The 18,127-nt window shown below is 50.4% G+C and overlaps 1 protein-coding gene and 1 long non-coding RNA gene across 3 annotated transcripts in view; one reads left to right on the top strand and one right to left on the bottom strand.

Annotated features, from left to right (window-relative positions):
* Positions 1–334: 334 nt before the first annotated feature.
* The window catches only part of SNX19 (sorting nexin 19), an 81,131-nt gene continuing 63,338 nt past the window's right edge, over positions 335–18,127 (bottom strand). The window contains exon 12 of one of the 2 annotated variants that reach the window (XM_015298133.4): positions 335–465. The gene's annotated coding sequence lies outside the window, so the exon portion shown is untranslated. The remainder of the gene's footprint in view (positions 466–18,127) is intronic. The other variant, XR_001469995.4, reaches the window with a different exon arrangement.
* Positions 9,733–12,226, top strand: LOC107055048. The gene is made up of 3 exons (XR_005841739.2): positions 9,733–9,870; positions 10,929–11,155; positions 11,946–12,226. It is a non-coding gene; the product is annotated as an uncharacterized LOC107055048 (long non-coding RNA).

Raw genomic sequence — 18,127 nt, forward strand, 5'->3', positions numbered from 1 at the left:
CTTTCTCCCACAGCCCGCCCACCCTGGGGAACTGCCACATGGGAACCTGCCCAGGTTATGTCATTCATGACCAACCGAGTGTACGGGGGTGTGCTTGCTTCCTTCTGTCCATCACAGAAGTCCCAGAATAGGGGTTTCTCATGGAACCTACTCTTCCTGATGTCAAAACTGATACGTGCATGCAGCTCTGCCCCTCAGAACAAAGGCAAAAGATGCACTGAGTGATGCTAAGGAACAAGCAGGCAGCGACAAAAGGAGTCGGGTTCAGTGATCCTTATAGGTCTTTTCCAGCTGTGAAAAGGCACTCACCTGCTGCAGTCTGCAGCAAATCCCTCTCCTGCTGATGGTCCTCGTGCAGGAAAGTGCAAGCACCAACCGGGAGCCTTTGGGTGGGAGGGGGGGGGTTGGGGTGAGCGTCCACTGGTGGGTTTGGGGGTATTTCCTGAGCAGCAGAAGCCAGTGGGCCTGTGGGAGAGAGCAACAGCTTGTCATTCTTGATATCAAAGCCACCAGCTATACGTTACATTTAATAGGACAGTTATCGAATGTTAAATACTGGCATGATTAAAAGCATATTTATAGAGGATTAACAGCTCTGTAATGGCTGCACGTCTGCTCCGAGGCCCTTAAATCTCCTGGAATATGTTTCCAATCATCTATACAATAACCATCTTAATAAATCAGAATTAAAGGCATGTTTGGGTGAGCGCGGATCCCAGCCTGCACCTGGCGGCCTTTTGTGGATGGGAAAAAAGAAAACTCCCAATTGCTGAACAGAAATGCCATTCTATGGGGGCGTTTCTCGCCCTGCATCACTCCGGGCCTCCCGGGACGGGTCTGGGGTGTCCCAGGGCAGTGCATGTCCCACTGCCAGCAAAGCACTGCAGCACAGCAAAGGCATTCTGCAAAAATAAACGCCGGGGCAGAGTTGGAAATGTTTATTTTCCAAGAGCAGGCCATTCATCCAGCGACACCGCTCCGCTCCAGAGAGTCCCCCTCTGTTTATATGGGATGATTAATGAGACGCAGATTGTCTGTAACCCTGACGGATGCTGCAGTCACCAAGTATGAACTTGGGACTGATCCCACCTCTGCCTGGGCCATCCTGATTGGCCTGGAGAACTGATTTTCTTCCTGTTTCGTGCAATCAAACCCAAGATTTTATTGCCTTTTTTTTTTTTATTATTATTTTATGGTCTCTCCATCCGCTCTCTGCAATCAGCCCTCCTTAGGCTCTTTAGGCTGCGACCTCTGCTAAGATGGGAGCAGGGCTCAGAGAGCTCCAGGCAAGCAAAGGGGCAGAGCCAATCCTAAAGAAAGGAGCAAACCCAAGAGGTGAGGAGCCTGAAAGCAGTGCCATGCCCATAGGACGCAGGCTGACCCTGTCCTCATAACTTCACCATCACTCACGTTGGTTTTGTGCCGTCTGCTCGCCCCATGGGTTTCCTATAGGTTAGTGCATACCTGACTTTCCTATGGAGATTTAAGAAAAGCTCAGTTTTCACCCTTTGAGAAGCTGCCATAAATCCCTCCCTGCTGCTAATTGGCACAGCTGCACAGGGGGTGGTGGGGTCACCGTCCCTGGGGGTGTCCCAGCACTGTGGGGATGTGGCACTGAGGGATGTGGGCAGTGGGCACGGTGGGGTGGGCTGGGGTTGGATTTGGGGATATGAGAGGTCTTCTCCAACCTGAATGATTGCAGCTGAGAGGGACTGGGGAGCTCAGGCTGAGACCAACCCGTGGGAGCGGGCTCTAATTAGCCCCACTAATCAAACACCACCGGGGGAATCACTCTGCACAGAGACAGAGGAGCTGAAGGAAAGTGCAGGACACAAATTAATGAGCCCAATTAATAACAATAATAGCAAAGACATTTTTGCAATGGCTAAAAGGGGTTGGATTAAAACCATCTTGAACGTGTCACCACAACAATGCTTTTGCACCCCTCCGAAATATGGCTCGGGGCAGCAGCAGTTGACACATTTCTCCAGCACTTGAAGCTCAAATTGAAAAACTGCCATTAACATTAAAAAGGAAAAAAAAAAAAAAAAACTTTTAAAAACTCCATACGTTCCTATTTTTTTTTTCCCTCCTTTCTGATTCACCCTTCCGATATTTTGCTTGGACTCCAGTCCTGATGCATTCGTCCTCCTTAGCACATTTTTGGGTTGCTTCCACCATTGTTCTTGGAAACGTCTTTTTTTAAAGGACATATATTTAGATATACAACCTGGTCTCCCATGTTAAAAATCCTGCTTGAGGCTGGAAGGGGAAAGCGTGCAGGAAAGCGAGCCAACCCCCCGGCCAAAGCTGCTGCCCCAGGCGCTCGTGGTGTGCACGGGGTGTGCATGCAGCACGTGTGTGTGTGTGCAAGGGGTGTGCATGCATTTTGCACAAGCATGTGTGCAAGGGTTGTGCACGAAGCTGTGTGTGCATCCGCACGTGTGTGCAAGGGATTACATGAAGCTGGGTGTGCATGCATCTGTGCGTGCGTGTGCGTGTGCAAGGGGCTTTTTGTAGCTGGGTCAGGAGCACACGCAGGTGGGTACGTGGTGCTGGGGGACCTCGAGGTGTCAGCGGAGTTGCTGGCACAGTGGGTGGGATGCTTGTCTGTGTGTGGCACTGGAGGGCTCTGTCTCCAGTGCAGAGACATCTCCCAAAGCTGTGCCAGCACAAACAGCAGGGCGCACTGCTCCAGCCCAATAGTCCCCACTGGGGCTGGAGTATGGCCCCACATCTCCCATCACACCTCGGCAGCCCAAGCTGGGGTCAGGGGGTCACGAGCATTTCCTTAAAACTTGCAGTACTCCCAGGTGTCTTTGCAGCAATGCTTTGGGCATGGCGAGAGGCTGCACAGGCTGCATGGGCAGCTGCACCCCATGCCTTGGGGCTGGGGCAGGCTGGATTTAATAACCTGTGAGTGCTCAGCCCGCACCCAAACATCTCATTTTGAAAAGCCATCTCGGAGTCCAAGAAGCACTCGCAGGCTTTTCATAAACACACTTTAATAATCTTCATCAAGAATTTTAATACAGAGCGAGCTGCTTGCCAGGAAATGCATTTACACTGTCAGCTGCCGAGAGAAATGGCCCTGCACCGCTGCTCAATACCAGAAACACCCTCTCCCCCTCCCTCCCGTGCTTCCTCTCCTTCCCTTTGTATGAATGCGATGCTCAAGGAGCTGGAAGGCAGGTGGGGTGCAGGCAAGCAGCACAGCGATGCTGACCATCTCCCATTGGGATGCTGCCCATCTCCCTTTGGGATGCATGCACTCATGCTATGCCTCATTTTTTTGATAGTTGAGGGGTTTTAAAGGCTGCAGGCAGCATCTTTCCTCTCTCCTGCTAACCTGCAGTTAGGTTAGGGGGATGGCTAAAGAAAGCTGGATATCTAGATTATGGGAATAACCAGGGGGTTGCAAGCTATGGATATGGTTACAAAAGCCTTTCCTTCACAGCAAAGATTAATGGGATCAGAAAAAATGTCCTCTCTGGCTGTGGCATTAAACAATTAAAGGGATTAGTTGAGGGTTTACCATCCGCTGGAGCATCAGGTTTTGGTTGCTGCCAGTGGCAAAATACCCGATTTGATGTACCCCGGACCCACGGGGCTGCTGACGGTGGGAATTGTGTTTTACAGCCTTTTTCCCAACAGCTGAAAACGCTCTGCTGTAATGCTGTGTGTGCTGCTTTGAGCTCTACGCCGTGCCCTCCCCGTGCATGCAGAGAGCACCACCGCTCCGTGTCCCTGCACAAAGCACTGGTGGGGAACGCCTGCTTCCAGCCCCACCACCCTAAAGCTGGGAGGAAAAGAAATGAGGCTCACCCCAGCAATGCCTTGAGCCAGGGGAACCCTAAAGCCAAGCACAGGCAGTGAGTGGGACAGCGCAGGTGTCCCGGTGCGGGGCTGGAAGCAGCGCTGTTGTACCTTGTTTGTGTTTCTATGGTATTACCCCACTGCTGGCTCCCCTCCCGCAGCCCCCACCGGCTGAATCTCGGTGAGGTTAATTTCTAACATGAAAAACGGCCTCCCAGGAGCGGCCGTGGTTGATTTAAAATAATAAAAATGGAAATCTCAGATTTGATGACTAATCCCACGAGAGGGGCTTAAATTAGAGGGAACCAATCGGCTGCAAAAGACCAGAGGAAAATTCCTGCTGGACTTCTCTCCTCGGTCCACTCCCTGGCTTCATTTTCCATCCCCAGATCCTTCCAGCCTGCAAACATACACAGTGTTGCCTCGGCAACCATGAGACGAGATATACGTACACGAAAAAATGAGACAATCTCTTTCCTCGGCGATTGCCTGGAAGGTGGAAAATGGAAACCTCTCATAGCTTGCAGCAAGGCCAGCCCATCCCTGACACCCCAACCTGCACCAGCTCCCATGGGAATGTACATGGCATCCTTCACCTACATTGGTCCCCACGTGCGCCGCTCCCTCAGCCCATGGGAGGATGCTTGGGACACAATGGTCCTCTAAAACAGCAGGAACCTTGCATGTGCCTGGTGGTGAAAGCACAAACATCCTCCTACAAGTAACAGATGGGCTGAAAACCAGGGGAGATAGCTGGGCGAAGGGGGCCACTCGCATGTCGTGGCTGTGACAGAGCAGTAAGGAAAAGCTGCCTTCAGTACCCCATTACAATTGGTAGTATTGGGTTGGGATGATGTTGGGTTGGGTTGGGATGATGTTGTGTAGGGATGACGTCGGGTTGGGATGATATTGAGTTGGGTTGGAGGCTCCCGTGGAGCAGTTCCTTCAGCTCAGCCACCGTGTGCTCTGCTTGGGATGCCATAAAAAGCTTCCAGTGAAATTCTGGCATCCTCAAAATCAGTGTGGATTTTGCCACCAGTCTCAGCTGAGCCAACAAATCACCCCTTGCTTCCAGCACCACAGTTGTCCTCATCATCTAAGATTTGCCCCATCAAACAAGGGACGTGCCTGGGATTAAAGCCCACCCCGACGTGCCAGGGCCGTAACCAGATTTGTTCCTTGGATGTGCAATTGCTGTTTGCAGGACCAGGATGGCAGTGTTACTGCTGAGATGAGCAGGAAAAGTCCTCCAGGGACAGCATGAAATGCAAAGCTGTGATGGCGGAGGACGGTGCATCATTACCCAGAAAGGCAGGGCGAAATCTGCTTTGCCAAGGTGTGAAAAGTATTTATATCTGAATACACAGCTTCTCTCCGATTTGCAATTCCCTGCACACTTGGGAACCTGAGCCCTATTTGCGGGAGCGGTTGCTAAGGTAAGCTGCTCTCTGCCATCACAGTGTGCCAGTTCAGGGGCGCAGAGAAGATGAAGTGAAAAAAAGGGTGGGAATGTGTGATTTGATCTGCTTTTTAAGCAATAACAGCTCCACTGCAAAGCTGTAATCCGTGGGGTGGAGCGGGACCAGATCATAACTCCCAAAGAAGAAAAATGATGCCCTTTCACATGCTGGTAGCGTGTTATCTTTAAAGTCAGAGGAAGATAAAATAACTGTCTGCAACTATCACCACCTTTCATCTGGAAGGATTCTTGCTCTGTGCACATCACTTTTCCTATGGCTGCAGTGGGGCCACCTTTGGGCTGGAATGCAGCAGTGGCTGCACAGAGCAGACAGGGCTGCAGGATGGGAGGGGATATTTACAGCACAGAAACAAGGACAGGGGTTGTTGATGGCACCAAACACCGCAGAGATGCAGGCGAGGGCTGACGCAGGGGCAGCACATCATTAGAAAGCAGCAGCTGGAGCAGGGATGCTGGAGCAGATGTGTGCTGGACCCCACCATCCCTCTGCTCCCTATATTTCTGATAATGAAGCATCACAGCTTTCCACCACAGGACCCGTCCCACCTCTGAACAACTCTTTTCCCTTTAAAGATAAAGGCTGGAGGTCAGAACCATAATTCCTACCCCAAAGTGAGGGGTTTGCTTCCCTGCAGGGGGCTGAACTCCAGACCCCGAGCTGAACTGGGTGCATCGAGACAGCTCGTCTGCCCGGGAGCACTGATGATGTACAGAGGTACCCAACCCTTCAGACCCACCGACTGCTGGGAATACAGGCCTGGTACCTGAGTCCAAGTGCAGGTGGAATTTTAGGTAGTCGGGATGTGTTTCCTCAAACAGGAATTTGGGCTGCAGTCCAAGACTAACACCCCCGGTTCCCCTCCCGCAAATAGTGCCGAGGGCTCTTTAATGGCCACGAGTGGTCTAGGCCTGTTAATGTCTTATCCATAAGTTATTCAGTATTTCCTTTTAAAGACAAAATAGTTGGAATACCTCTCTTTTTCTCTTCAAATTGCAGTCGTGGCGGCTGAAAACGCAGCCTCTGCACTATTTCCATATGTGGCACCGATGCTGAGAAGCCTCCGTTCCATGGGAGTCCCACCTCTTGGATTTTTATGGGAAACTCCAGCCTTATCAGGTTTATAGCAGTGCTAATACCCCGAGATAAGGGCAGCTCCTCTCAGCCCCAGTGCTCGGCATGGCTGGGAACTGAGCATCCTGCAGCTGCTGCTCACATCCCCATGCATCCCACGAAGGGTTCTGGGGTGGTCACATCCCCTGTGCCACATCCCAGACCCGAACACCTCGGAAAAACAGCAAAAGCCAACACCACGAAGATCCCCAATCCAACCCCATACCCACTGCCCACATCCCTCAGTGCCACATCCCCACAGCTCTGCAACACCCCCAGGGATGGTGACCCCCCACTCCGTGGGCAGCTGTGCCAATAAGGCTCAAAAATACTCTGGAAAGTACAACTTTTTCCCATGGCAAAATCTATCACTTTTCCCACCTCTTTTTCATACTTTTGTTGTTGTTGTTGTTGAAAAAGGGAGTGCAATGAAGACAAAAGCACTTTTCTGGGAGGTTAATTCCTATGCCTATATTCCTATGTGGATCTCATTCCTGGGAAGACACAGCTTTGCACTGTCCCTCCTGGTGCAGAGCAGATGGGCTTTGGCCACGATGCTCACAGAGGGAATCCTTTGTTAAGACTGGAGGACACAGCTGAAAACTGCGGTTCTTTTTGGCTCCCGAAGGGTAACATTTTCCCAAGTGCCAAAGAGCCTTTAATGCTAGTGGGATTTAGGGCTTAGTTTCTTCAGCAATTTGGAAACATGTTCCGGGAATGATTCTCTCATGTCACTGCAAGGGTGAGAGGATGAACTGGCACGAGTTTAGTGAACACCAACAAAGATCTCCTCCTTCCTTGCAAGAATAATTTCACAAGGATGCTTACAGGTAATAGGGATTAGGTTGTTGCTTAGATGGTCCCAGTGCTGTGGGGCCCCTGGTCTGATATGAGCTGCTAATTGCTACTGCATCATTACAAGCACGGCTAACAAAGCGCTGGGAAGGCAACTGCCAGGAGAAGCTTTCCATCCACCCAGAGCACAGACATCATCAACGTGTTTGGAGTAACACAAGCCATTGGGACGCCAGAGATAAATGGTTGGGAAGGGAGACAAGTGACATGGCCTGACGTCCTGCCTTGTGCTCAGTACCATACGTGTATACACCTTGTTGCTCCAAGCAGCCCAGGGACAGGGGTGCAGGGAAGCAGGCACAGAATCAGCTCTTCTAAGCCTTCACGCCAAAACCACGCACAAGGAGGCATTTTCCCTGCCCTGTTTTCATGTTTCTTAACAGCAATGGCAGCAGCTGCAGTGAAAATGGAAAGGAAAGGCCTGGCCCAGAGCTCTTTGATATGTTTGCAAGCTCTCCTGAACGCCCGTTTGCATTTGGATTGATGATCTGGGTCGCTTCGTGGCCTGTCAAGAAATATATTTTGTTTTTATGAAAAATGTCAGTGAAAAGAAATGTTTCCTTTGATATTTCTCTTTAAAAGGTTTCAGGCTTCCTTTGAAAAGAATATGCCCAAGCCTTGAGAGAGGAGAAACATCCAGCATAGGCATTTCTAACAGAAAACTTATTGGAAAATATTTGTTTTTCCTAGGACCCCTCTCATCTTGTCTTCCCCCTCCCTTTTCTTGAGCAGCAGATTGCTTCCATCCCCAGCTCAGCACGTCCTCAGCTCCATTCCTGCCAGGTGCTGATTTCATGTGCCTGCAGAAGCTGAAGGTCCAGAGAAGACCCCACAGGTCATCCCACTGGGACACGTCCCTGCCCGAACCCACTCCATTGCAGATGGGTGATGGCACATCCTAGGATAGAGCTGGGATCTGAGCGTTGGGATGCGCCATTGAGGACCTGGAGGATGCTCTGGGTGGGACCTTTCTGACTGTTCAACTCCACTCTGACAAAACAAGTATTCTTTTGGTCCCAATGGAGCACACATCCAGCTCCCAGCTTCTCCAGCTTCCGTGGCTGCGAAGAGAAACATCAGGAGAGGCACTGTGCCTGCTTTAGCAGGACCTTACAGCAGTCCCTCCCTGCTTCAACAAGGGATTGCCAAGGGTGGCTGCTCCTCGCCCATGTCACCTCCCCACGCAACGAGGATCCCGTCCCCATGAAGGGCTGTGGGCTCCCAATGAATGGCACTATTGAGACGCCCGCTCCCAAACATATCTGCGGCTCCAAATCACTGCAAAAATGATTTGCTTTGGATGCTTCCAGCCACCGGTAAAAGTTTCCCTTGTTTTCATCTTCCTGGTAGCTCCCAGCTACAGCAGCAGAGTGCTCTTCTCCTGCCAGGCTTGCCAGAAAAACAGGAAGGGCCAGAAAAAGCCAGAAAAAGTTGAGAAATCACCTAAAAAAGGCTCTGTGCAGGGCATCACTGAGTACCACCCTCCGTTGGCACACAATGGGCTCTCAGCATGGCCCTATGGAGGGGAAATAAGGGGGAAAAAGGCACCTGGCCACCTCAGGTACATCCGCCTATGGGCTTTTTTTACCCAAGACACTGTCAGAGATCTGCAAATAGCAAACACTGGCTTTGAAAATCATTCCAAAAGGAAATGGGATGATCCTGAGGGAGTAAAAATAGTCCTTTCTGGACACGGTCGGGTGAGCCATCCCAGCGCTGGTTCCTCCCATGCCTATGATTTTCTGATTCAAATAGACTGCTGCTTCCAAATTTCCATCTTTTAAATTCAGTTTGAATCAGAATGGGAAAAAAAAATAATTCCTCACCATCTGAAGTAAGATAAGAAACCCTTCAGACTTCTCACTAGCTGAGAAAAACCAACAAATTCATTTGGATTGAACCACAAGCACTTTCTTCATTATAAGGCTTTGAGGAGCTGCCAGTAAACCACAGCAAAAGTCCTTCCCGCGGGCTGGGCTGCACATACCTGGCCCTGGCATGCTGGGAGGGCAGAGATCTTGAGGCTCCCTGAGATCTGTGCCCATCTGAGGCGCTCAGGTGGTCCTCACAGTTACTTGCACAAAGCCTACTGAGCTGCCAAAGCCCCTACGGGGTTTGGTCCGGGATTCCCTTGGAGCAGAGCTCCGTGTTTTATAGGACCGCAGCCTATTAGCTCATTTATAAGGCAATGTTAAGCTGTTTGCAGGCAGCTGGAGCAACGGGAAGACCAGATGGCTTTGGGACTGAGGGTCAGTTGCCTTTGCCATGTGGGATGTAGGTGCCAGCTCCGACCTCTCTGCTCCCAAGGTGATGGCTTGCAGTCTCACCCAACCCTGGGGTGTGGGAACTGGCTGGGAGGGAAATTTGGGTGGGATTATGCTTAAAAGGTGCATGGGATGGGCAGGCTGACATCACCACCACTTACGTGGGCTGCGGATGATTTAAAGCAGGCGTGGGGCTGGGTGGGTCTGGGTGCAAATTCGGTGGGGCCTGGAGGGAGCCTGGTGCCAAAGCACAGCTCCAAAACGATCCTCCTGGAGCCAGCAGGGAGGTACGGAGCGAGGGCTGCTCTGAAACACCCAGCAAGCATCCAGTGCTCCAATAAGAGGTAGCACCAGTAGGGATGGATCATTACAAACGCTGTATTTTTGCTCTTTAAACCATTACTTGTCCTCAGAATGGGTTTGCCCGAGCAGAAAAGGAGCTGAAGCGTGGAGGTGACGGCAAGCTGGCTTCCCTGCAGGAACAAGAGAGCAGAAGCGGAGCGCGTGCGGATAATTAGAGGGCAGAACATAACGGGTTTGTGGCCATGGTGGCGAGAATAGCAGGAGGAAGGGAAGCAAAGCAAGAGGAGCACTCAGGGTGGGTCACAAATAGCTCAGAGTTTTCAGGAAAAAGAACAATAAATCTAAACAGAATGCTTTGGGCTGTGCTAACAGTTCTACTCCAGTTCAACGCTGCATTCCACTCCGTTTCGTTCTGTCGATGGGTTTATCCTTTTGATTAAGCAGAACATTGTATTCTTCGAGTCGCTGTCAATTTTTCAGAACTCCCCATCCAGAATGAAGGGTCAGAAAGGTTTATTTTGAGAAATGTCAAAGCAAAACATTTTTACTAGAAAAAAAAAAAAGCCCTTTTCTGGCCCAAACGCACTTGCCAAATGAGCCTGCTATTTGTGACTCATTTCTCTGCCACGTTTTTTAGTGAATTTACTATTTGTCAAAAGGAGGGGGGGGGGGGAATAAAAAAGGTTAACCTTACTCTTAGGAAAACACCCATACATTGGGTTCACATAAACAGAGCCGGTGAAGAAAAGGCATTGGGCTGTTGGTATTTCCTTTGCGTTTGTTTCAGCATCTGTCTCTGTGCAGACTGGAGGCAGAGCAGCAGCGCTCCCCTTCCCTTCCACGTGTGTTCCTCCATCAGGAACCACAAGGCAGGCCGGCCGAGCAACGCGGCTAACATATTTCAGCAGATATGCTTTTAAGTTTATTTGAACTTCAAAGCGGGGCATGGTGAATGTGATTGCGGAGGAAGGAAAGCACGGGTGGTGCTGGAATCCCTTTCAAAGCCAGGCACTTGGCTGTTAGAGGGATCTGAGCACGCATTTTTCTTCCTCTCCTGCACATTGCCCCCAAAAGCCCTTCTCTTTTACTCCGCCTTCAGGTTTTCAAGACGCAGAGTTAAGTGAAGCCTCCTGACTGCCTGCATTAGGAGAAGCGGGGAGTCTTCCTGTGGGAGCTGGCAGTGCTGGGCATTGGTCCCTGGGCTGGAGTGGAAGTGGGTTTTGAAGTCCTCACTACTGATGAGGGAAGAAGTAATGGTGGAAAACAGCAAGGATCACCCAACGGCATGGAAAGCCAAGCACCTCCCACCTCCAGACTTCATCAAATGTAAGTCTGCACACTGTGGTCCTGGGGGCAATGGGCCCAAAGCTGCATGGTGGGGCCTCCAGCTCTCCAGGCCAGGAACTAACCCAGGCAACAAGGTCCCTTCCAACTCAAACAGTTCTATGACTTACAACTCCCAGCCACCCCAGAAGAAACAATGATGGGGCAATTTAGCCCCATGAAGACATCTGTGTGTCCCAAGGGGGACACAGCTGCCTGCTGAGCTGGAGGGATGCCTCCCTGTTAGGGTGCATGTCTTGGGGAAGGAACACGAAAAGCATCACTCCATCCATCCCCCTTGGTTCCATCCATCCCCCTTGGTTCCATCCATCCCCCTTTCTGCCAGCTCTTGGCACTGTCCACGTTTCATGTGCAGAGCTGTAATTACCACCTCTGATAGAGCTTGGCTGTTCTGCATTCCCCAAGCTCTGCTTTGCTCCATGTTTCTTCCGCAAGGCTTCCTCCCTCCAGGAGGAACTATTCCCACTAAAATCCCTGCTCGCACAGCCTGAGAAATGTCCATTAAATCATTTTTCCAATGGAAGATTGTGCTTTCAATTAAGCAAAAAAAAAAAAAAAAAAAAGCTCACAGAAAGCATCCGATTTCCTCGAAAGTGTTTAACCTGTTTTATTGGAAAATAAAAAGACCAGAACTTGAACGCTGAGAAATTCCACTTTGAGCAGGGAATGATCCAGTTTTGGTCACTGAGACCGTATTTCTCTTCCAGCAAAAGTCAACATTTTCTTTTTTTTTTTTTCCTGACACATCACAAATTAAATTTTCCCTGGGCAGGCAGCACGTGGACCTTGAGTTTGCATTCAGGCCTCTACGTCAGCCTGGAGACACGCAGAGCCATGGGTCTCAGCTGCCTGGATGAGGATCTAAAGCAGCATGGCCACATTTATGGGACCACCAGAGCGCATTACAAGGGCAGAGCTTTGCACCATCGTGATGCAAGGAAGAGATGAGCCCTTTGTGTGAACAGGGATGCTGCAGACACGAGCAGACCCTGTGCTGCTCTCCAACTCCCTTGCACTACCACACACCAATATAAACGTGTTTTTTTTCCCTAATTCCTTCCTTGCACTCTCTTATTATAGGACAGAAGGCTATCTTCACTGTGATTAATTAAAATGCCCACATTTGCAGGGTTAATGGCATAAAAAGCTTTAGATTCTGCTGTTCTGAAAACAAATCTCCATCTCCACGGCCCCCTGAAGCTCCTCAGCTCAACCAGCACTTCGGTCCCCCTGAATAATTCATGTCCTTTCCCAGGGACATTATTTTTCTTCTTCCCACAAAGGCAGCCTATGTATACACCTGCTTGTTCTTGATTGTTAATGAATAATGCTGAATTATCCATGAAATGCTAAATGGCACCATGATCTCATCGGGCATTAACCAGACATGAGACAAGCTTAGCAACCATCCAAACACACGGCCCAACCTGGAGAATGTCTCACACCAAGAGGGTCTTTCTCAAGAAGCAAGAAGGCTGAATTCCCAGCCGGGCAGGAAATAAACCTCTTGATGATAAGGCCATCAGCACTGGGAGAGATGAAAAGGGTTGGGATTGAAGTGGGGCTGCATGAGTTGCACTTGGGATCTCACTCTGCAGATTGGAAAACTGAAACACATGGTGGTTTGGGCCCAAGGCTGTGTAATGAGCCCAGGAGTTCCTGGTGCCCTCATCTGGACTCAGACCAATGGAGAACCCCTTCTTGGGTTTCCTCACCCAATGGAACATGCTTTGTCTTGGGTTTCCTGTCCCCAGGCATAAGCTGCTGGTGCTCCCAAATGGGCACCCCACCTCTAGCAGTGCATCTCTTTCAAACTGCATTTCCACCAACATATCACAGCAAAGGGTCAGCACTGGGGAAACTGAGGCACAGGGGGGTCAGACCTGCCCAAGACCAGAAGCAAACCCTGCAGCAGGGGTGGGCATTGCAGCTGAAATAATCCAGTTTAATCACAAAACCGTTTCTCCCTCCGCCCTAGGAGCCTGGTGTGCTTCATTCCCTTTCCCAGCAAAGCGAGCACGAGCTGTAAAATCAGGATGGTTTACAGTTATCTAATCATCAGCTTCTCGGTCCCTAGACATGCTGGAGCCAAAGGTTTGAGTCCTACCAGGGTTCAGCACAATGATGTTTGGCTTTAGGAGGTTCCCTTCTGCTGAGAGCTGTAAACAGCAGCTCTGCTCCGCACTGGGGAGATGTTTTTTAAAGGGATCATACAGGTAAAGGAACTGCAGCCCCACACTGTTTTGAGGCTATGAGGTCTACGAACTTCATCCGCTGCCCAACTGATGTCCTTATGCTCCAGGTCCTGCAGAGCACTTAGGCATGTCCATGTGTGCTTTGAGACAGGGGCCTCAGCAGGGAACAGGCTGCTAATTTCATATTTAAATCGACCCCAACCCTGATATCCCATGCCCTGAGTGCTGACCCAATGGCTTGCACAACACTGTTCTGTATCTGGAAGAAACACAGTGATTAATGCTAAGCCAAACACTTTGGCAAGCTGTTATGAGAAAACGATCGCGTGAGGCAGAAAGTTGAGAAGTTTTGAAGTTATTAGCTTGGCCATTCTCAAGTCAACTGCACTCTACCAGCAAGTCCTTGAGCAGAGCCTGCTCCTTCTGCGCTAACCATTAATTCCTGTCTGAGGGCTCTCCCTGATCAGGAATGCAATGAGAGGGGAAAGCCAACACCCACCAAGATGCTCTCCTTCACAAAGTGTCTCCTTGCATTTCAAGGCAGCTCAGAAGCTAAGGCTGTATCTGCTTAGCAAGACTTATGCTTGCTATTTAGGGATGCCATTCCACACTCAGGCTTTTCTGCTGGAGCCAAGCATTTATCATGCCTAAAGTAACCAGCTTGCAAAATGCAGAGGTGGGAAGTTTGGTTTGCTTGTTGAAAAAGTTTTGAAGCAATGTGACTTTTGCTTGCATCGTCTGTAGAAGCCCAAAGGTCTACAGGAGGTAAGCTGTGCTGGTGGCTACAGCAGGACCTGAAGCCATCTGTGCATTAGCGGGCACTGATGTGGCAAACACACAGACCCAACATATCTCAGATGAATGCAAGAAAAATTAGCTCAGTTTTCAGAGATGGAACTCATGCAATCAAACCCTACCTCGCCACGTCCTCAAAGCTCAGTCCAAAAGAGCAATTCAAAGAGCTTCAGCCAAAAATTACTATATTTTTGTTTTCAAAAAATCTGCTATTTTTTTTTCCCATTTAATGCTGAAATATTCTGCAGAAACATCTCACATTTTCCAGTTAAAGCAGAGCAAAGCATGGTGCTCAAACATACACAACCCATCTCATCCTAAACAGAACGTTCAGCCAGCTCTGCAGCTAAACCCAAATTGCTGGGTCCTGGTCATCCCTGGTGAGGAGCTGATGCATTTGGGGAAGAATCTGGTTCATTTTGTCCAGTGCAAAGCAAGGATGTCAGAGGGCATGGACAGCCCTGGCACAGAGCAGCTGCTATCTCACAGCATCGTTGCATTGATTGCAGCGACCTCTGAACCAGCACCAGAGAAAAGAAATCAGATTCAGTTCTGTTCCGACACACACTTGTGCAACACATGTTGAGCTGACTCAGCTCAAAGCATTTCTTAGGAATTATGTCCTTAGGTACAAGCTGTCTTTAAAATAGTGGGGAAAGAATCATTCCCCTCATGAGGGGAAGAAGGGAGAGCTGAAAGCGATGCTAATTCTCAAAAGTCAATTGAAAAACAGTTGGAGAGTGAATGAAGCAACAAGTTCCAGATCAGCCCAGATGGTAAGGGAAACTGGAAAAGGGCAGCAGATTGGGGCACAGCTGGGCTTGGAGGATTGCAGGGCTGAGGCAGTGGAGCACAGGGAGTTCAAGGGTCTGGGTCACAGGGACACACTAAGTGGATTTAAGGGAATAGGGCTGATGCAAGTCCCACGCTTTGGGCTTGGAGGAAGGGCTGATTCACGCCGAGTCACATCGCAGGTCAGCCCAGGGTCTTGGAGAGCCAGCTGGGGAGGAGTAGGAGAGGACCTGCATGGAGCAGCTCCAAAGCCAGCTCCAAGGCAAGCACTGCTGCAGTGCTGCCCAGCCAGGGGTGCGACCCTCCGCATTTCAGGGCAGGGTATGCCCAGGAAGGATGGGAGCTGATGGGTATGGGCTTGAAAACCAGCCTGCAAGAGAAAGCTGCTTCAGGAAGACAGCACAAGCGGGCAACAAACCTGCTTAAGGAAGCAAAGCACAGAGCTCAGCAGTCCCTGTGTGGCCAGGAGGATGCAGGGGTGGTGAAATGGGCAGATGGGATACGGGAATGGCCCTGCATTGGGGTTCTGCTGTAGGCTGTCCTGAGATTCTTCCAGCCAAACCCTCATGCTTTTCTGAAATGTATTTCAAATATTTGTGCCCAGGTGTTATTGTTATTTTACTATGGTTTTATCATCATCTAATGAAGAGTGGGATTCCTTCTTGGCTTCCTTTGCTCCTGCCTGCTCACCTCAGTCCCAGAGCAAGGCACGGCCGCTGGCTTGCTTTCCACCTACAGTGCCTGCTAAGTGCAAGGACAACTGAAGGGTATCAAACCCAAACTGCAGCCCAACCCCATGAAGCCCCAGCTCCAGGCATGCCCCCGCAGGCAAGGGTTAAGCAGCAGCCATCTCCGAGAGCCTTTATCTGCCTATGCTGGGGGCTCAGCCCCCGCAGATGAGAGCAGCAGGGAAAGGGCTGACTGCAGGCAGTGCCCACCCAGGGAGACAAAGCTCAGGGTGAGAGCTCAGAGCCCTGGAGCGATACCTATATACAATACAGACCCTAGTAGGGGTACCCAGCCTGGTTTAGGCTCTGTGTAGACAACCACAAGCAGATCTCCAAGCAGGATCAGGCCATCAGGGAACGCACCCTTTCCCCATGCTGGCTTGCAACTACTGGCTTGAAAGAAGCTTTAAAACAAAATAATAAAAAGCTGAATTCCAGTACATTCCATTACACCATACAGTCTCAGATTAAGGCCCCCAAATATGCCTTTAATTTAAGCTTAATAAAGCTGTTATTGTCCAGTCATTAATGACTGCTTATTAAAAACATATTTATTGCATATGGTGCTGAGAGATCTCACAGAGAGTGCCTGGGGCAGCAATCCCTACCTCCACCCCGTAGCGTTTAATGAGAGATACATGTGTATGGGGCTGTTAATACACAGCAAGCATGTTTCCAATAAGCACTTGTTTCTCAGCTGAGGTAGCATGCAGGCATACCTGTGTGTGCACAGACACGCCGTGGGATGTAAATGAAAGGCAGACACACAGACCTTCTTTTGACAGCACCACCGGCTGCTGAGGGACAGGATGAGAACACACGGCTGTTACCTCGAGCAGAACTCAGCTGCTGCTCTGCTTTAGTGAGCGGTTCAAAGATGCTCAGTGTGGGTGATGCTTGGGGCACCACACCAAGGATCCACACCCCCTCACACCCCCAGTTGCAGACAAGAGGATGGCATTGTTGGGCCGTCCTCAACAAGAACTTTATCCAAAGAGGTCAGCAGACTCACAGAGACCCACAGCTCCAATAAGAAAGGAAGGGTATCTGTGCAAACACCACACCTCTTTTGCTTTGCAAGGACAAATGACAAGTAAAAAATGTTGATTTTACTCGTAGGAAAGCTGGCTTTGCTCAATTTTATGAATAGATCTGCAGAAAGCAAAAAAAGCCTTCTGCAACCCCAAATCTGAACTCTTCTGTTCCCTGCCTTCCGCCAGACAGCCCCGGCCTGCAAGGGCCCATAAAAACCACTGACTGCTCACTTTGCTACTCTGATGCCAGTTATTTTCGTAGCAAGATCCTGAGCTGCACTGCAGATAAGAAAAGGACACGGGGAAGAAGAGGGAGGAGGGGTCGGCCAGGAGTGTCATCTCACAGCAGCTGCTTGCACTGCGGGGACATTCGTCCCCCGTGGGGACCACTCACCCAACTAAATGGCACCGGGATGCACACACCGACCCCATGTGCCGTGCTTTGCCCACGCTGAGGTTTGTTTCGCCTCTCTGTTAGGGGGAGTTAAAAGGGTGGGAGAGCTGATTTTTGGAACGCTCCCTGCCTCTTTCCTTTCTGTTTTCCTTCGAAGCAGCTCAGCCAGAGGCTGGGGGAGAGGAGGGGAAATGCTGCCAGAACAGCTCCAACAGCCCTCTTTGGAGACCGGGTTTACACGCTCAGCTGTCCCTTGTAAAATAAGCCCTGTGTGAGAATTTTCCCAACCTTTTCAATCTCCTCTCCTCGCCCCCTCCCCTCCTGCTTTGCTCACGCTGCAAGAATGCAGAAAGAAATACTTTGGGACAACGACATCCTTTAGTGCTGCAGGAGAGAGGGGGCACGAGGATTAAACAAAACAGCCCCAACTGCAAAAGGGCAGCGAGGAAATGTCAGAGTTGCCTTGATTGTCCTTCCTGAGGGCTCCCAAGCACCTTGCTGGAAGGAGGCAGTCCTTCTGCCAGATACAGGCTCCCCAGACAGCAGACCCAGCCAAAAACCTGTTTGCTCACCGCTGCGGCGATGTCACCGCCAGGACCTGTAAGTGGGAGTGACAGCGCAGGGGGTTCTGCTCGGATCGCTTTCCTGCAGCCTGTGTGTCCGAATGCACAAGGTCAGGTTTGCAAACGGAGCGACCCTTGGTTGAGCACCACTGAGCTGAGATGGAGCAGGGATGCTCCCTGGGTGGTAATTGAGCGGGATGGGTTTGGCTGTAGGTGAAATGCATCCTGCTCACTCTGCAACAAGGCACTTGGTGCACATGGGGAAGAGGGAAGAGACCATCCCTGCAGGACCTGACGTGGTCCGAACCCTTTGGAAAATCTCGTTTGAAATGCTGAGCACTTTCTGACTTGGAGCAGGATAAAAAGGAACTCTTTGCTCTGTTGTGGCCAGAGAGGATGTGTCAGCACTACGAGTCTGCAGGGTGAGGGATTCCTGGGACTGGCTCCTGGTGC

The sequence above is a fragment of the Gallus gallus genome, chromosome 24 (genome assembly GCF_016699485.2).
Source record: "Gallus gallus isolate bGalGal1 chromosome 24, bGalGal1.mat.broiler.GRCg7b, whole genome shotgun sequence".
Taxonomy (NCBI): domain Eukaryota; kingdom Metazoa; phylum Chordata; class Aves; order Galliformes; family Phasianidae; genus Gallus; species Gallus gallus.